Raw genomic sequence first — 18,898 nt, 5'->3', positions numbered from 1 at the left:
GTGTATGAAGTGCTGGTATGGAGGGGCCCCATCATCCCCAAATAAAGAGCTGAACCTGCTTGGGAAGGAATCACATATCTGAAGACTGCTGGGTGAAATGGTTCTACACCAGTATTCCTTGTGGTGTAAGCAGGGATCCACACAGCACTTATTTGCTGTGATGGAAGGGCAGTGCAATGCTGGTGTCAGGAGTGTTTTATTAGATCAACAGGTATGGCCATGGAAGCCAAGAAACGCTAATGAGCAGAGTAACAAACCCCACTTCGACACCTTGTGTAAGACTGGAAAGATGGTTTGTGACAACAGAATATGTCACTTGAAATCAAAATAAGGCTGGGCTTTAAGGGAAACAAAACATTTGTCTACCTCAAGATGTACAACTTTTGTGACAAGAAATATGGATGTTATTTATATATTTTTATATACCCTCTAGAGAGAAAATGGTGCTATGGGGTTTAAGTTGCATTACAGTCCTGCTTGTATGTTCTCCTCATTTTTATATAATCCTCTTGATTATAACGTGTATCTGTGTAGCTGGCTGTGTTGTCCAGTATTGCACTAGTGTCTGCACTGCTGGTGTTCTTGTCAGTCAATAAATACATAAAAAGTTGTCTTCTAAGAATGTAATTTCTGCCTTTCAAGGAACACCCCCTGGAAATAGCTTGGAATAACTCCACTCCTCCATTGCCACATTGACATTAGTCCTCTAGTTCTGCCTTACCTGCACCCTCTCCAGAAGACAAGGAGAAATGTCCGTTTTTGCCCACTCAGCAATAGGGGTTGAGCTCAGGTATGTCTGTGTTAAGGAGATGTGACACTAAGGGAGCCAAATCTCATAGAATCATAGAATAGTCAGGGTTGGAAAGGACCTTAAGATATCCAGTTCCAACCCTCTGCTATGGGCAGGGACACCCAGCCTGTAGCTGTGCCTGGGATTGCTCCCACCCAGGTGTAGGACCTTGCACTTGGCATGGTTAAACTTCATGAGGTTGACATCAGCCCACCTCACAAGTGTGTCGAGGTCCCTCTGGATGGCATTCCTTCCCTCCAGGGTATCAACTGAACCACACAGCTCGGTGTCATCAGCAGACTTGCTGAGGGCGTGCTCAATCCCACTGTCCATGTCAGTGATGAAGATGTTGAACAAGACCTGCATGACTCTTACTTCCAGCACATTGCCCCAAGGCTTTGATTAGGAACCTGAGTTGGCAGTGTTGGATGGTATCATCTCTGTCAGCTCCAAGCAAAGCTACCCATTCCTATTGGCATCCCATGTTAAACAGTACATTTTAAATATTAATGTCTACAGCTAAGATATTTTGGCAACTATAGCAGGTAGAAACTGCCCATCAAAATAGAAATTTAGGAAACTTTTGTATCCCTTTTGTTTGTGTATTGAGATATCCCATAGTTGTCTGTACTTACTGATACTCCTCATTTCCAATCAAGGTGTGTATTTTCCCCCTGAACTTACATTTCTCTGCTGTTGTTTAACCCAGTGTCACAAATGATTCCCAGAGCATTTTGGAGATTCTTCTTCTCCTGGTTAGTGGAATAGGAGGTCCGCCACCATTGATGCCTTGGATCTATCAGATGTTGATGATATTGTCAGTATCTGGTGGGAAAACATTTTGGATGCAGAAATAAGTCCCAAGACTACATGGGAAAGGTCCCTTACAAAAGGCATGTTAAAACTGCTCGGCTGCTAGCTCTGTTTTAGCAGCCTTGCAGAACCAAGATATAGTACCTACAGGGATGATTTTAACAGAATGAACAACAGGGCACTTAGATTTTGTCACCTTTGCTCTATCTGCTGCCAGCTGCTTTCCTGTATCATTGCAGGCAGCTGGGAATTGATATTTAGATGTCAGATCATGCGTTGAACTATAAGACATTTGCTTTAGTGCCAGGTGCAGTATCATCTGTAGAGGCATGCGTGTTCTCACATTTCAGCTGCTTCGCACCTTAATAGACCCCTGCTTATGTAGAGCAATTGTAGAGTCTGTGCAAAACCCTGCTCAACAGCTTTGTTGCATCCTCCTCTCCCCCCCACTCCCCAAAACACCTCACCAGATCCCAGCTATAACACTGCTCCAGGTGTTTGCTCCTGGGAGTTCTGCGGGTCTCCTCTCTCACGCTTACCAGTGTCGAGTTATCAGTTATCAGGCTGATGACCCAACTCCGTGTACGGGCAGGATGAAGAAGCTGACTAAGATTAGACTTAGGGCTGCTGAAACAACCCCAGAAGGAGGTCTTCCTGGATTCAGGTCCTACTTATTAAATCAGTGACCTTCTGAGTCACCTGCTGGCCCTTGGAAGGGCTCTGCTGTGAATTTAAGCTTGCCTGATCCTGTTATAGGTACAAATCCATACTTTCTAGTTGCTTCGACACCACCTTCTTGCCTGCTGCCTTACCCAATGTGCTGGCTTTCCTCCAATGTCCCTTACCTCACTTCGCTTTTGATTCACTTGCTTTTCCCTCTCCCATCCTTGATACAACCCAGATTCTTTCTCCTTCCCTCCGTGCTGCTCTTGCCAAACCCTACGTGGCTCTTCCATTTCTCCATCCCCTCTCATTTTTAGGAGGAAAGTTATTCATGGCATTGCACTGCCCCAGGCAAGCTCCAGTGCAAAAATACCTTGGGAGCATGGGGGCATGGCTGGGGTTAGCAGGGTAAGCAGGGCCAAATCCAGCCAAAGAGGCTGCACAACCATGCTGGTAAAGTACATTATATGTGGAAAGGGAGCACAGTTGTTGGTCCTCCAGCTCCCTGTGTGGCTACAGCTGTGGTTCATACCCACCTGTAGGGCATAGTCCCAGCTTTTGGGACTAGTGTTTGTCCTGAGAAGAGCTGTCAACAGGGTGTGAGTGGGAGTTCTCATACAATCACTCCAATTCCCATCAGAAAGTCACCTGGTCTGTAAGAACTGGGAGATGCCAACAGGTCCTTGTTCCCTTGAGTGTATCCCAGTTACAGCCCAAAATCAGGGGTCGTTTTGATTTTCCTCTCTTTTAATTCTGGGGTAATTTCTTCTGGTGGTTGATCATTTCACCCCTTCCTGACATATGCAGGTCTAGTAATGGAGGAAAGGGAAAAAGAGCAGCAACAAGCTCTTCCCTGTGAGGGTGCTGAGGCACTGGCACAGGGTGCCCAGAGAAGCTGTGGCTGCCCCATCCCTGGCAGTGTTCAAGGCCAGGTTGGACCCAGGGGCTTGGAGCAAGCTGCTCTAGTGGAAGGGGTCCCTGCCCGTGGCAGGGGTTGGAGCTGGATGGGCTTTAAGGTCTTTTCCAACACAAACCGCTCTGTGATTCTAAGAACATGACTAAGACCTGCAGCATCACCCAGCTTGAGCACAAGTGACCCGCAGGGAGAGCAGAAGCCAGGAGACAAGTGTAGATGAAGTGGGAAACCCTTTCCCAACCATGTTGGCCAGCAGATGCTTGCCTGTTTGCCTGACAAGCCCAGCACCATGTAAGCCAGAGATCTTGCACTGATCCAGGTTGTGATTGTTGTGTTGCTGACTTGGCAGAGGGGAAGAACGATGCCCTCCCTGCTATCCACACCACACCAACCCCCCCGAGGTCACCTGAAGCCACCTACTTATATCAAAAACCTAAAATCTCCTTAAACGTGTTTCCCCCCTCCCACTGAGCCGCTCTCTGCTTACCCTGTGTGCCCAGAGGCTCTGGGAGCCACAGCCATGCAGGTGCTGTGGAGGATGGAGGGCTCCTCTCCTACCCTGGCTTTGGGAATGATGGGGGAATTGCTGAAGGGGGAGGGTGACACACATCAGGAGCCAGAGCTGCCAGCATTCCGTCTCACGTTTCCCCCAGCTCGGGCTGTAGAAAGAGCTGGGTCAGGTCTGAACAGGAGCCTTAGTCTGGGGCTCATAGCCCAAGGTCAAATGAGATTTCTGCAAGACAGCAGCGTGTCGTATTAGGCTTCCCTTGCCCCCAGCATCCAAGAAAGGTTCTAAGGGGAACAGAGCAGCATGGCCATCTTCTGATGCATGACTCCAGCATCATCTTCCTAGCTCTGTTGTTGATGTGTCTGCGACTGTGGGCAGCTCCCCCATGCCCTCAACTAGTCTATTTGGGCAGCACATTATAAAGATGCCCAGGCTGATACTAGGCCTCCAGTGACCGAAAAGATTTCTATTGGAAAATGTCCTCCGTTGCGCTGGGAGAGAGTTAATTTTCTTCCTAGTGGCTGGTGCAATGAGGGGACTGATGTGTTTTCCTCTAGGCCAGAGGCTCTGCAACCCATCCACAGTGCCCAGAACTACCTGGGAGCCCCCTTCCAACACGATGCCATCTCTTAGATCTCTGAACAATCTGCTCTGCACAGCCTCTTCTTCACTGATTATTAATGCTGCTGTCAGTTTGGATTACAGCCCTCTACTTTCTTTGTCTCAGCTTAAAATACTTGTGGTTTCGTATTCTGTCAGAAGAGATATACAAGAGAAGAGCTTTGCTCAAAGTGCAGATGATGATGGAAAAGGAATGTGCTGTGACATATACCTGCAGAAGTTTCTAAACGATTCCTTAGGACTTACTGGATTCATGTTTGGAAGAGACAATCAGATACAGGAGGAGCTATCCAGCTATCTTCTAAGCTCCCTTATCTCTTGATTTTCTTTCTGCTTTCTTCTTCCACAGTTAGGTTTTCATTGTCCCCAAATGCTCCTTTTATTCATTAGTCAGAGAGAAGTTCCCTTATTTCATGTGTTGTCCTTAAATTCTGTTTCTTTTGCTATTGTCTATTGCCTTTTCTGGTCTGAGTTCCACCACTGTTGTCGGCAACGCCACCTTTCTGTCGTATATGAGGATGCTTGACCTTAGATCTTGGGTTGCTCCAGCTTTGGACAAGTTCCTCTATGGTAGGGGCCAGATCTCCCAATCCTTTTCCCTTCCTGTCTGCATTTCCATTCTAGTAGTGTCTTTCATCAAAATTGAGCATAGCTGTTGGAGGTGGGTGCAGTGAAATGCAGTTGTCTCCAGCTTTGCAACTTGAATTTCTGGGGTTTTGTGGTAGTGCCTGGGAAGACACCAGGGGTTGTAGACAGGCTGTAGATAGGAAAGTTGTCTTGTTAGTGAAGAGCTGTTTTTTTTATGGCACAGGACGGGTATCACAGGAAGAAAAAGACCAAGGCAAGCACCAAAGGAGCTATGGACAGGGTACACTTGTTCATCCCTCCCCCACTCATTATTACATTAGGTATCTCAGGGTGGTGAGGCACTGGAATGGGTTGCCCAGGGAGGTTGTGAATGCTCCATCCCTGGCCAGTGTTCAAGGCCAGGTTGGACGAAGCCTTGGGTGAGATGGTTTAGTGTGAGGTGTCCCTGCCCATGGCAAGGGGGTTGGAACTGGATGATCTTAAGGTCCTTTCCAACCCTAACTTTCTATGATTCTGTGATCTAAGAATAGCCAAACTGAGGGTCAGGGGAGCAAGAACAGGTAGGACAGGTCTGCTGTGCCTGTGGCTTTTTCATGTGCCTACAGCCAGCAGAACGAGGCATTGCATGCCCCTCCATCGTAAGCTGCTGCTAATGATTCCTTCTGCCTGGAGGACACAGTCGGGATCGATGGAGGGTCAGCCGTTAGACACACATTTCCCAATGCCCAACACAGCACGCAGGGTCAGGGAGCTAATCATCACTCCTATCTCACCTGCCAGGCTGCGGTGTCCAGCCTAGGGCAATTGGAGGTGCATTAAAGATTAAACAAGAGGTGGGGGGTCTAGTGAGTGTGTTGGAGTAATTCCAGGGTGGGTGGGCAGTGCTTGGCCCAAGCAAGTGGATTTTTGCTGCAGCGGCCCCTACTTTAGATCTTTCAGCCGAACAAACCGGCGGCATCTCTGTTGAGACAAAAAACTGCCTCTAGCTAAAATTCCACTATCTGACCTCAGAAGGGCTCCAGCTGTTTCTGCCACCAACATAGCAGCTAGAAGAAGAGTTTCAAAGAGGTTGGCCATGCTGAAAGAGAACCACACGTCTTCAGAGAGCCCGCAGGACAGAGCGTCCTCTTCCTCACTCACCCCTTTCAGCGTAAGTGCAACCACAGGGTGGCCTGAGTGTTGGCTGTTCTCAGGAGTGTCTGTCACTTGCCAGCATCATGCCATGGAGATTTACTGGAATCATAGAATCATAGAATGGTTCGGGTTGGAAAGGACCTTAAGATCATCCAGTTCCAAACCCCCTGCCATGGGCAGGGACACCTCACCCAAGGCTCCGTCCAACCTGGCCTTGAACACCATCAGGGATGGAGCATTCACATCTATTGCCCTGGGCAACCCATTCCAGTGCCTCACCACCTTCACAGTAAAGAACTTCTTCCTTATATCCAGTCTAAACTTCTGCTGTTTCAGTTTTAACCCCTTACCCCTTGTCCTATCACTACAGTCCCTAATGAAGAGTCCTTCTGAGCCACCTTATAGGCTCCCTTCAGATACTGGAAGATACTGGAAGACCTTGACACCTCTTCTAAGGCAGGAAGACCAGACAATTGCCTTGCCTTGCCATTCCTAATGCTTCCAACCTCTAAAATCAGTAGAGTGCAACTCCCATCCCTACTGAAATAAGAATATTTTCATGAGATTAGGAAAGCACCTTCTATTTGAGGTGTGCTTATAGTGGCACAGGGGCTCATCCCATAGATCTGCATATATAAGTGTCAGCCTTGGAGATGACTTAGGCAGGCAGTTCACACACCTTCGTCCTTTGCAGGGACGTGTGTTAATATCTAGTGTTAACATGTCTTTTCTGGCTCCTGTGGTCATGGGACTGCGTTCATATCTGCTTGAGTGCCTATGAGATGTCCCCAGTAGCTGTGACTCTTGAGGATGACTGTAAATCTCTGGAGGCAGGAAAATGGTATGTGCGGCACATAGCGATGCTCTCTGGAGCTGTGCCATCCTGCAGCCCCTCAGATTCACAGCCATCATTGTGTGAATCACCAGAGATAAGCAGAGGACTCTTACTAATGCAGAGTAACGTGCTAAGCCAGAGTTACAGCCATGAGGCAAAGGTGGGACTCCCCATTCCTCCTGGGAAGCATTAAAACTCTTCGCTTCGAGGACACTCATTTTCAACACTCGTCACCGATCCTTCCTAAGGCATCTTGACATGGTGAGGGCTGTCAGAGCTTCCTCTGCTAATAACTCAATGTCCCAACCTCAACTAGTTACTCTGTGCTCCCTTACGACCAGAATCAAGCCCTTAAACGACTGATGCTAAGGGCCAGATGAATTGCACTGAGCCTTTTTTCTTCACTAAGAATGAGCAGAGCCCAAGGTGACTGGTTTGTACTTGATGTCTCAGTGTCCAGCTCCACAATGGAGATGAATCCCATTCCGTGCAGTCTCAAGCCCTGGACAATCACCTCCGTGCTCCTCTTGCTGCTTGTGGGTAACATTTTCAATGGCATTAATGCCATTAATCAAAGCATTTTTCAGTTGTGCTGATCATCTGGGCTTGCCTTTGACCATGGGGCTTCATGCTCTTCAGCTAGACTGGTTGTAAAGCTTCTTCTCCACAGGCTCCCACCCAGCTTCACCATTGCCGGAAGAACACGGCTTGCAGTCACTGTTCTTACAAACTGAGCATTATGTATTTTGTGTGATACAAGGGAATTGTTATTCATTTACTGGAATTATCCTTTTATCAAGTCAGTTTCCTATTGCATTTCACCCTTCACTGCTCTGGCAGTTCATTCTTTTAACAAGGCCGTTTCTATTCTTGGAAGTATATTTAAGAGGTTTTGTAATTTCACCGTGAACTAGAGAGCGTTTCCTTCTCTTTCAAGAAATCTGTTCCAAGCATTCCTAAATTCTGGAGGACTTGGAACAACAATGAACAAACCCATCATGAAATTAAGATATAAAAAACTAACAGGGCCTCGAAAGAACATTCCCTAAAATGGTCGTAGAAAATAATGGTGTTGTATTTTAATTTTAAGCACTTCCCACATGTGAGATTTTGTTTTCTGCTTCCTGTTGTAGCCTTTGTTTCCCCAGTCCTGACTTGTGCTGGAAATCTGCTCTTGGGTCCTTTTGTAAACTTCTGGTAAGGCTCATGAGAGGGCTTCAAGCAGTGGCAACCAAACTGTGCAATGCACAATTCCAGGTATCCGGTCACGCACAACCTGGAGTACAGCATTAGTGAGGACTGGATTACCTACAAAGCAGGATAGCATGGGGCAGCTAATCATGACAAGGGCCTGTAGGGACAGGCCAAGGGGAATGGCTTTAACCTGCCAGAGGGGAGACTGAGATGAGCTCTTAGGCAGAAGCTCTTCCCTGTGAGGGTGCTGAGGCGCTGGTACAGGGTGCCCAGAGAAGCTGTGGCTGCCCCATCCCTGGCAGTGTTCAAGGCCAGGTTGGACACAGGGGCTTGGAGTAACCTGCTCTAGTGGAAGGGGTCCCTGCCTGTGGCAGGGGCTGGAGCTGGAGGAGCTTTAAGGTCCCTTCCAACCCAAACCACGCTGGGATTCTGTGATTCTATGGAATAGCTGTCTTGTTGCTGAGGCATTGAATGTGAATGGAATTTAAAAATACAGAATCTGTGATGTAGTTCAGCAAACAAAAGCAGGGATCAGATGCAAATTATTCCACTTGGTCTAAGTAAGAGTGAATAGCAAGCTGGCAATGAAAGTGAAAGACAGAGAAGTCCTACTGAATTGTATAAAAATTAAGAGTTAAAGAGAAAGTAGGTTCTTAGACAGCAAGACAAATTGAAGATTCCGCATCTACATTTCAAAGACTTCGTTGTCCCAAGGCAAGAAAACAAAGTGGTATTTGCATATTCAATGACACTGGAAGAGTATCTGAAGGCATCAGTCAAATGGAAGAAACTGGGAGAAGGGAGGTAAAATTAGCCTACAATGTGCATCTTCAAATTGAAAAATAAGACGGAAAGAACAGGAGGGGAAGCTCCTAAGAGGGTCCTTTGACGTTAGTTTGTGTGCTGTACATGGGGAAGCTGTGATTTAAAGCTGCCGTTGAGTGATATGCTAAATCTAACTTGAGGGCTTTGAGCGCTCCAGCTTTGCCACACGACAGCCTCATGACTCAATGTGTTGATCTGGAATAAACTTTTTGTGCCAGCTTAGATTTGTTCCAATAGGGCTGATTGGTTAACTCTGTGCCAGCATATTTCATGTCAGATACACCATCAGTATGCAAACAGAAGTAGTGTTTTGTGGGACCCCTCTCAGCTTGTCTGTAGGCCTCTTCATCAGTCCTTTCTTACTCTCTTCCAACCCAAGTCAGTTGTCTCCATGCATCACACACCCTCCACATGGAGCTCAGGGCCTTAAGTGTTTCTTTCCACCTTGGACATTCATGATACATCGTTATGGAATATGATGTATTCTTTCCTACTCACTTATCCCTAATGAGCCATGAACACATCCCTTTCTGCAGAATATCCTGAAATTCCTAGTAGAAGACACTGGAAGAAAATACTCCTAGTAGAAGATACTGGACAGAAAGCCATGGACACCGCTGTCCTCTCAGTCCTTAAGTCAGACCAGCCACGAGCATAATAAATGGAGACATCATTGCTCCATCTAGACAGTGCACGGCAGTAAGAATGAACACTCATTTTCTAGCAATGGCTTTGCCCCAGGTTATTGGAATGATTTTTGGTAAGCTGAAAGTCTCTTAAATCTTTAAAGAGGGAAGAACCGAAATGTCTGAAATGGAAGAGCAGTGAAGAAAGCACTGAAATACAGCTACTCTGAGTAATATTTTACTTGGGGGCTCCAGAAGTTTGAAAGAAAAACAAACCCCAAACCCAACAAATCCTTCTGTAAATTTCTGCAGGGAATATTGTGAATATTTTCAGGAAATCTTCACATGTGTCTATGCTGAACATCCTCAAGTGTGAGATTCTGGGAGGAATTTGTGCCCAGTGGGATATGCTAAGAACATGGAAAGCAAAATGTCTTCATTCACAGCTTCCTCAGGAAGACCAAGACACGATCCAAGTCCTAGACACTTCGTGGCTATCCTATCCTTGCTAGAGCAGATAAAGCTACTGACAATGCCCAGGGCTGAAATAGAGCTGAGTCTTTTGAAAAATCAGGGAAAAAAAAAACCCAAACATTTTTGGAGGCATCCAAAGTTATTTTTGCATCTTCTCCAACTCAGCAGTGACGCTCTGGACTGCTTTGATGGTTTTACACAACAAGTGCCATCCAAATCCAGGTCTAACCCCCTCGCTACCTGCTCAGTTACCACTTGACAGGCAGCAGAGCTCGCTGGGGGTTAAGCAGCGAGGTTTGACAGTGATTGTTCACTAAAGTGAGCAGCAGAGCCTAATGCGGGGTCATTCATTAGGGACTTTCTGACCGGTCAGCTGCCGTATTAAAGCTGGTCAAAGGTCTCTCCAAACATTTACCATCCATTAAAAGCTAACCTTTCGGTGTGGATGTTTGAGCTTTGAGTTCTTCAATAGCTGCGGGCTATGCATAAGACTCGGTGCTTCTCCGGGGGTCTATTACACTGTCAAACACAGCTCAGCCTTCCTAAACACCCCAGCAGCATTCCTGAGGTGGATTCTCCCTCCCCACCTCCCATCACTCCCCCGGGAGGCTGAAAGCTGTGAACAGCCTGCTGGCAGCTGGACATTCCTTATGGGCACTGTCAAGTTTGCTGGTCTTCTCCCTGCGAAAATAAACAGCAAAACATCTTTGGGATCAGAGCTTAGGAGGAAATGGATTTCTTTCCTTCCCAGGGCGTTTTCAAGGATTTGGAATTTTTCCCATCATGTATTGTGATCAAAGTGAAAACTGCAGTCTCAGGGCAAGCTGGCAGCCTCAGTTTTCAGTGGGGTTAAACAGGATTCTCATTTTGGGAACATTTGAAATGGAATTATGAGAACTTCACTTCCAAACCTCAATATGGGCTGGTTTAGGGACAGTGGCTTTAACAAAGCTTCCAGGCCCTCAGATGACACTTGGCTGTCGATGCTGTGCGCCAGAGCCAAGCAATCCTCCTCCCTTTCTCCAAGTCCAAAGTTTCCTGTGGAAAAGCCAGCAGCCACAGATTCATCTCTCCTCATTCATGTGCTCTGCACTCAGCTTTGCATTGGTTTAAATCCTGCGTCTACTTTTGCTTCACAAAGACGATGTTTTAAGTCTTTCCCTTTCTTGTTTTCTAGTTCTTCCTCATTTAAGCATCTCTTTCCTACCTCAAGGTTTTGTTGATACTTGTGGCATCATTCACGTGCCTTACTTTGCAGCAGACTTGCATCACGTGGGATTTCATGGCTTCTGCCTTGGAGCTAGCTTGCATTTGGTGATTCTGGTTTTAAGTGTTGGCATAATGAGCTGGCATTTGCCTGAAAATAGAGTGTAATGTACCTTTAGGAGTGCTTACATGTGAGAAAACAGCTATTTCCCAGCATTTCCCAGTGCTCAAATTATGGCAAATTATGGGAGGTACCAGGGTAGCACGAATAAACACTCTATCTGGTGTGCAGTGATTTTCTTATCTAGATATTCCCCAGACCCTTGAGGAATGGGTTTGGGTCTGAGTCTTGGAGTTGGTTCATTTTTTCCTGGCTTCCATAAACTTTTTGACTTAAAATAAAGAACTTACGTCAATGAATAGGTACAGAAACAATGCATGTGAGTTTCAAAGCTGCTGAGTGACTGCTCCTCACACTGCTCCTACTAGTTTGACCATTATAAGGGGAGAAGACTTGCACACCAAATTCTTCAGGTTTATGTTAGTATTGTGCCAGATGAAGTGAAGTATAAGAGTTTAAAAGAGGACAAAGACGGGCAATGGAAACAGAGGAACAGAAAGCTTTTCCCTAGGGAGGAAGGTTCTTCCAAAGGACTTGCACCTTGAATAAGGAGGCATCAGCCAGCACTAGCATCTCTCCAAGGTCTGGCCAGGAGAGATCAGCAGAGTTCAACTGCAGGGACAACCAAGACAGCCACAGCATTAAATCCCACTCACCAAACAAGTAGAAAGTATCTCAGAATATCCCATCAAAGCCTAATTACCCACTGAGGACTTAGACATGAGAGAATTTTCTTTGTCTATTTAATTTCATGCTTATCATCAAACTAGTCATTAAATGGCTGAGTATTAGGGGAAAAATTCGAGGCTTTCTGGTCTGTCCTGTTTAATCCTTCAGCCCCTCCCTCCCCTCCTTCATGTCCCACTTTCTCTCTGGCATAGTCAGGCAACGGGAAAAGAGGCAGGGTGCAACGCTGGGCAGCGTAGCACAGGCTCTGCACTGTGGTCTTGAAACGGGCAGGATGCGAGGGTGAATAATCCCAGGTAAAGGTTTGAATGGAAAAGCAGCGCCACATCAGAGCTCAGCAGCACTCTGCATCCCACGGGATGCAGCACAACTGCAGAGGCCTCTCAGAGTGGGAGAGACCCAGAGGTCTGATCATTATAAGGTAAATTAATTGTCCGTGAGCCAGCTAAATAGTTAAAACCACAACTAAAATGATGAAGCAGCAAATGATACTGGGCTCTGCTGTCTCATAACATATCACTGGGGGATATTACACGAAACTGGAAAATAAAATCATTTCCGCTACTGAATCAGGGCGAATCGAGGACGTAAAATTGCTGCTTTGGGTTATCTTTGAAATGGGGGCATAGAAACATTGCAGTAGAGGTCAGCTGTTTAAACTGGTGGCAACACTATCCCCTGGGATGAATTACTGCTTTAGGTCTCGGCTGCTTTGTAGCTAGACTGTTTGGAGGCAACAGGGGAGGGAATACAGCCTGGAGCAGACACTTGCACCCTCATTTGAACAACCTTCTTCTGGTCACGGCAGGATTTTGGCTTCGCTAGAGCAGGACCCACCAGTGAGGCAATTCCTCCCTTCACAAGTACTTATGGCAATGTCTTGTCTACTTCCTCAGCACGATGTGTTTCCTTCTGAGGGGGCATCATTGCAATACTCACTGCCCACTAAGGCTGCACAGCAAGGCAGTCCCATCAGAAGCATCTCTGACTGAGCGTTTTGCCTTGATGCCAGGTTGGTCTTTGTTTTGCATCTGCAGTTTGGTTTCTAACCCCAGGAGGAACCATTTCCCCAACTGCAGACTCCAAGCTGTAAACTTTTGACCTGAGCTAATTACTGAATTCACTTTATAGAAGTAATGAGGTTCTGAGCCTCTGCAATGCCTTGGAGGCTCTAGAGAGTCCGAGCCAAAACCTGAGCTCCCTAATCAGTTCTGACTCCGTGTTTCTATTCATTTACTGAGTGCCCCGAGGCACTGCCGCTCCTTGAGGTCTCTGGGAGGAGCTGCAGTGCTGCTTCTCCCCAGCCTGCAAGTGGGCAAAACAACCCAGTTCAGGGCTGCAGGTACACTGAGAGGGGATGATACCAGTGGGGACCAGCGGTCAGAGATGCACGGAAAAGGAGCCGTGCTCTGGTCTTTGCTGAAGTCAACCATTAGACAACCTGGGTCTTCTTCTTCCTCAAATTCTCCCACAAAGAAACCGACAGCACTTTGATATCTGTGGGTAGTATAAGGATAAAAGCAGGTGAAGTGTTGCTATACAGGACCATACACGGACACTGGCAGGAATAGGCTCCCACGCTGCAGAAATGTGCTCTGTGTTCCCATGTTGTGGCCAACTTGTGCAGTTACCATCTCCCTCCTTTTGCTGAGTTATTCCCACCCAGTACAGACAGACCTTAACCAGTGGTTCAAAACTAACCCCATCCCCTCTTTCACTGGGGACATGAAGGAGCTGAAGAAAAGCTGGAGGCCTGCGCTGAGCCCCTCAGTCTCTTAAGGCCACCACGGGTCTCCAGCTGCTTGCAGAGCTCATGGTCCTGGCTTCCACTCTCAAAGGATTTCTCTCGCCCTTGTTCTTGCCCTGTTTCTCCCTCCAACTCTTACATACAATAGCACCCACAGGGCTGAGACCTCACTGAGTGGCAGAAGGTGACTGTGTCACCCAGGTAAGGATGCTGCTGACCACATTCTAGCTCCAGAAAGCATCTTCCCCCTCTGGGGCAGTGTGACAAGAAGAGCGTCCCCACTTCCCAAGAGGGTGATGGAGAGAAGAAGTCATGCTGTAACTGGCTATACTCATGACCATCTTGAGGGAAGACATAGTAGTTCTGCAGCCAAATGTGACCTCCTGATGCCAAGTCAGTTGTATTGCCATGGTGGTGTCCTGCTCACCCTCAGTGAACCTTGTCAATGGGCAGTGTGGGGCCCCAAGGTGAGGTAGGCTGTTTTACAACTGCTGTAGCAGAAAAGTGAAGCAGGTTTGGGGATGAAAAAGTGATTCTCCCAAGCAGCTTGTGGTATGGACACCGGGGAGAAGAGTCTTGGCAGATGGAAAGCCTTTTGCCATCAGTATGGGTGATTTTGCATCACTTGCTGTGAACAAAGAACTCACCTGGTTTGGAGGCTGCAGGGAAGTGATGCAGAAAGATCTGATGGGACAGGTAGAGATAAGCTGTGAGTGCCTGTTATCAACACAGATTTATGGTATTCTATAATTATAGTATATAATTTTATAATATTAGATACTTTTATGATTCACCCAGTTAAAACTGCATCTTTGGAAATTCAGATCCACAAGGATAATGAGCTACTAGGGAGGTGAGCACCCTGGCTAGACTCATGAGACATCGGTTTAGCAGGGACTCAAGTGATTGCGGATTCCTCCCAACGTGGGCAATCCAAAACCACTTGAGTGCAACAAGTCCTGGAGCTCTTGTGCCACCCCTCATAGCCCCAGCCGCTGCATCTAATGATGCTTTGGTCACCAGAACAGTGCCTGGAAACTTGAAGGAGCGATAAAGTGAACCCATTTCATTAAAACAGGGGGGACTGGATGATGTAATTTTGTACTGGGGCAAACAAAACCCTGCTGCCAGTGCACCAATGGCCAAATGCATCTGAACCTGGAAGACTGAATCGTGACACAGAGGCACAAGGCTGGCTGCTGGAGGTAGATTGTTTTGCAATGAGACCATCCAGCCTGGTCTAAAGAAGCAGATAAGCTTTAGGGAAAACAAGCTCTTCTTTGAATGTAAAATAGAAGCAGCAAATTGACAGCAAGCTCGGGATAGTGAACAGAGCAGTACAGCAGGACCCAGCTAATCACTGGAGATAGGATCTCCAACACAGTGATGGGATAAGCAGTCCAACAGCTCCTGCTGGGGCACCTTCCCTCTCCTGCAGACATCCTGGCAAGTGGGTAAATGCCACCACACCAATGGGATGACCTGACTTCCAACGGGACATCTGCAGCTCCAGCTGCCTGCATCACTGCCTGGTGATGGTGATAGAAATGGCGATGGGCAATTGACCCCCCCTGCCCCCCCAAAAAAATGGAAATGGGGAATGGAAAATGGCCTGAAAGCACCACATTGTTGTAATTACATTCATTTTGAGCAATGCCCAAGCAAGCTGGCTGCCCTGGTTTTCGGCACCAGGCTGGCCTGAATGGCAAACTGCACCTTTTCAGTCTGCATTCAGGCCTCTGTTAATGGCAAAAGACTTGGCAAGGTTTTGCTCCGATTACTGGAGAAGGTTTTAGAAGCATTCCTCTATGACATTCCTCCCCTCACCCATACGGACAATCCAGTTTTCCCTCTTGGGGGTCTCCAGCTGGATTGACAGAAGAAGACATCTATCCTGTGGATGCATGCAGCTCCTGGGGCCTCTTTGTGTCAGGCTGTTTTAACAAGCAGCACAGCCAGCCCCTGGAGCGGGCAGTCCAGCGTGTGAGAAGCCCAGCACGTCCATCTCTTTATGCCTGGATTAATCAGTTGATGAAACACGGATTACAGTGATTTTTACCCGTTTTGGGGGGTTTGTTGGTTTTTTTTTGTGTTTTAAGGTCCCCCATATTGTCAAAATGTGAGCGTGAGGCAGGTTGACGTCAGGATGTGACTTGGAAAAGCACCTCAGGATTGACCTATGAAACTCATGACGTCCTCATCTGCGCTGGCTTGCCAAAACTCGACCAGGCAAATGGGTGTTCGTTCAGTGGAAGCGAGGAGCACACCAAAGAGCGACGCCTCCGACTGCCCAAAGCTGAGGATGATTTTGTCTGATTCTGATGGAATTCTGAACCCGACACCTTGCAGAGAGACTGTCAGGGAAGTGACCCTGGGAAAGCCAGGATAATAGCACATGGGTTTGCCCAGATATTTTAAGATTTGCCTCTGTAAGTGTTAAATTATGCATACACTTTAGGGCTAAATGAATCTGAATTCATCTACTGATTCATTCATGTATCAGAGGGCTGCCAAGCAGATAAATTCAGATTTCCAAAGCTAGAGCTTTTGAGGCAGAGATTGAAATGGGATGTGGGATTAAAGGGGAATGCCATCTCAGTAGAAAGCTCCTAACAAGGTGTCCTGATGCTGGAAGCAAGGTGGTACATTGTACCAGGGGTAGTGTAATTTCATCTGTTCATCGACAGAGGAAGGCAAAGTCACTTCTTGCCCCTTCTGCATCCTTGGCTTTGTTGGAGGAGGCTGTTCTGTTCCTGGCTTCTGAATGTCATTGATAAGGTCAAACTGAGACATGATTTGCAGGGCAAAGGCATCAGGAACTCAGTCCTGCATGGAGAACTGAGTCAGATTTAATCATTGTTATGATAATATAACACATTATACTGCAGTGGAGGCATGGAGGTACCAAACACACCCAGTGTACTGCATGCAACAAAACCCCATTGAGGTCAGTATTGCACCTCCAGCAGTCATCTGCAGCTGTCACCCAGGGAATAAGAAAAGCATGATGCAAATATGCCCAGGCTATGCTCCAAACCTCCAGCCATTTGTGCCCCAAAGCTCCCTAAGGCTGGGGGATGCTGCAGTGCATCTCCTCCTTGGCTGATTTCTGTTTCTTTTCTATTCCTATTCCTATCATTTTCCTAGAGGGAGGGGTTAGTGAAGTGTTGCCAGACTTCTTTTTCCATCAGCCTGACCTTCCCCACCCTCGCTGTATCCCTTCACCTGCCTCATTTATTAAGAAGGGAATGATGCTCCAAGCATCTGTGACTCTCCTGACCAGAGATCAGTCTCAAAACTGACCAAACCATGATAGCAGTGCAGAAATGCTCTACACTGGGGAAGGCGAGCAGGAGGGTGCAATGTGTCTTTAAAAAGCTTCCTGCCCAGGAAGACCTGGTCCAGCACCTCACCCAGCAGCCCAAAATATGTGATCGATGAGGCTTCAACATTCTTGTCATGTCTCCCCTTCCCTTTGCCTCCACTTCCACAGCCTCAGAGGCGTGCTGTGAGGTCTGGCTTGTGTAAAGGCAGTCTGTCAGAGCTGGGACACGCAGCGCCATGGCCTGCAGCTGGACTAAGTGAGGAGTCTCCATCAAGCATCCATCTAAATGTCTTGCCTCTGCGGCATGCCCTCGGGTTCGGCACTCCTTTGTTTTTAAAGCCAGAGTTATTAGAACCAAGAAAGCATGCAAAGAGCTGGGAATACTTTGTGTGCCCGAAATAAAGGAGGGAGGGAGGGAGGAGGGGGAAAGAGTTTCTGTACCTGTTGGGATCATGCTTAGGGAAATAGGGAGAGACCCATTATTAGGGTCTGGTTTTAAAGAGAGCATCAGGGTCTGTTTTTAAAGAGGGAGAACAAAGTCCCATGGCTGTGAGGGGAAAGCAGGGAGGTGTAGGCAGAACAAAGGAGACCCTACAAGGACCCAGCTTTCCCTTTGGCGCTGCAAGGCTTTAAACTACAAGCCAGAGGAGAGCGATGGGGAATGCACCCATGGGGGTTTGAACGCACAGGGTGTCTGTAGATTGTTTGATAGAGAAAATCCCCACCGTTGGCTTGGGCTTTCTAAGCGAGCGGTGAACGTGAAATCCTTTTCTCCAGTAGGTGCTACACAGGAATGACCTGGGGACACATCAGACATTGATAAGTGACTCTCTCCATCCCCTTTTATCCTGTTTACAATACAGAGGCTTTCCTTGAACAAAACCCTTTCTTTTCCCCTCCATGCTCCTGGCTGTTGTGTCTAAATGAGCCAATTTGCTGAAGGACTCCTCCTGGAAGGACCTGAAGTCTAACAGCAACAGCCGCTCCTCTTGTTTCTGGCAAACCCCAATGTCTTTACAAAGGAACAGAATCCATTCTTGTATCTCAGTGCTTGCTGCTTCATCAAACTTGTTGTGATACTTCCTCAAGCCTTGGCCAGGAGAGAAATCCTGGCATCTATTTTCATTCAACATCTCTGTTTCCAGAAAGTGTTTGAAAATGGGGTCTAATGGCTCAGATAAGGGAGAGCAAAGAACAAGGAGTGAATGGATTTGTCCCTGCTGCTAAGTGACGCAATGCTTCTTACTGATGCGCTGTTTATTCTTAGGCTGATGTGATTTCTGTGGCTTGAGTTATTAGACATCAGAGGATGATCTTTCGCCGGAGGCCTGGCTTGCTGCATGGCAGGGCAGGGCAGGTGAAGTGTAATCCATCAAAGGATGGGTACATAGAATCATAGAACAGAGAATAGTTCGGGTTGGAAAGGACCTTAAGATCATCCAGTTCCAACCCCCCTGCCACAGGCAGGGACACCTCACACTAAACCATGGCACCCAAGGCTCTGTCCAACCTGGCCTTGAACACTGCCAGGGATGGAGCATTCACAACCTCCCTGGGCAACCCATTCCAGTGCCTCAGCACCCTTATGGTAAAGAATTTCTTCCTTATATCCAATCTAAACTTCCCCTGTTTCAGTTTTAACCCGTTACCCCTTGTCCTGTCACTCCAGTCCCTAATGAAGAGTCCCTCCCCAGCATCCCTATAGGCCCCCTTCACACACTGGAAGCTGCTCTGAGGTCTCCACGCAGCTTCTCTTCTCCAGGCTGAACAGCCCCAACTTCCTCAGCCTGGCTCCATACAGGAGCTGCTCCAGCCCCTGCTCATC

This window comes from Pezoporus flaviventris, unplaced genomic scaffold (genome assembly GCF_033815535.1).
Source record: "Pezoporus flaviventris isolate CSIRO_AGI_PZ_B2104156 unplaced genomic scaffold, CSIRO_AGI_Pfla_v1 ptg000091l, whole genome shotgun sequence".
NCBI lineage: Eukaryota > Metazoa > Chordata > Aves > Psittaciformes > Psittacidae > Pezoporus > Pezoporus flaviventris.
Note: the sequence above shows the minus strand (reverse complement) of the source record.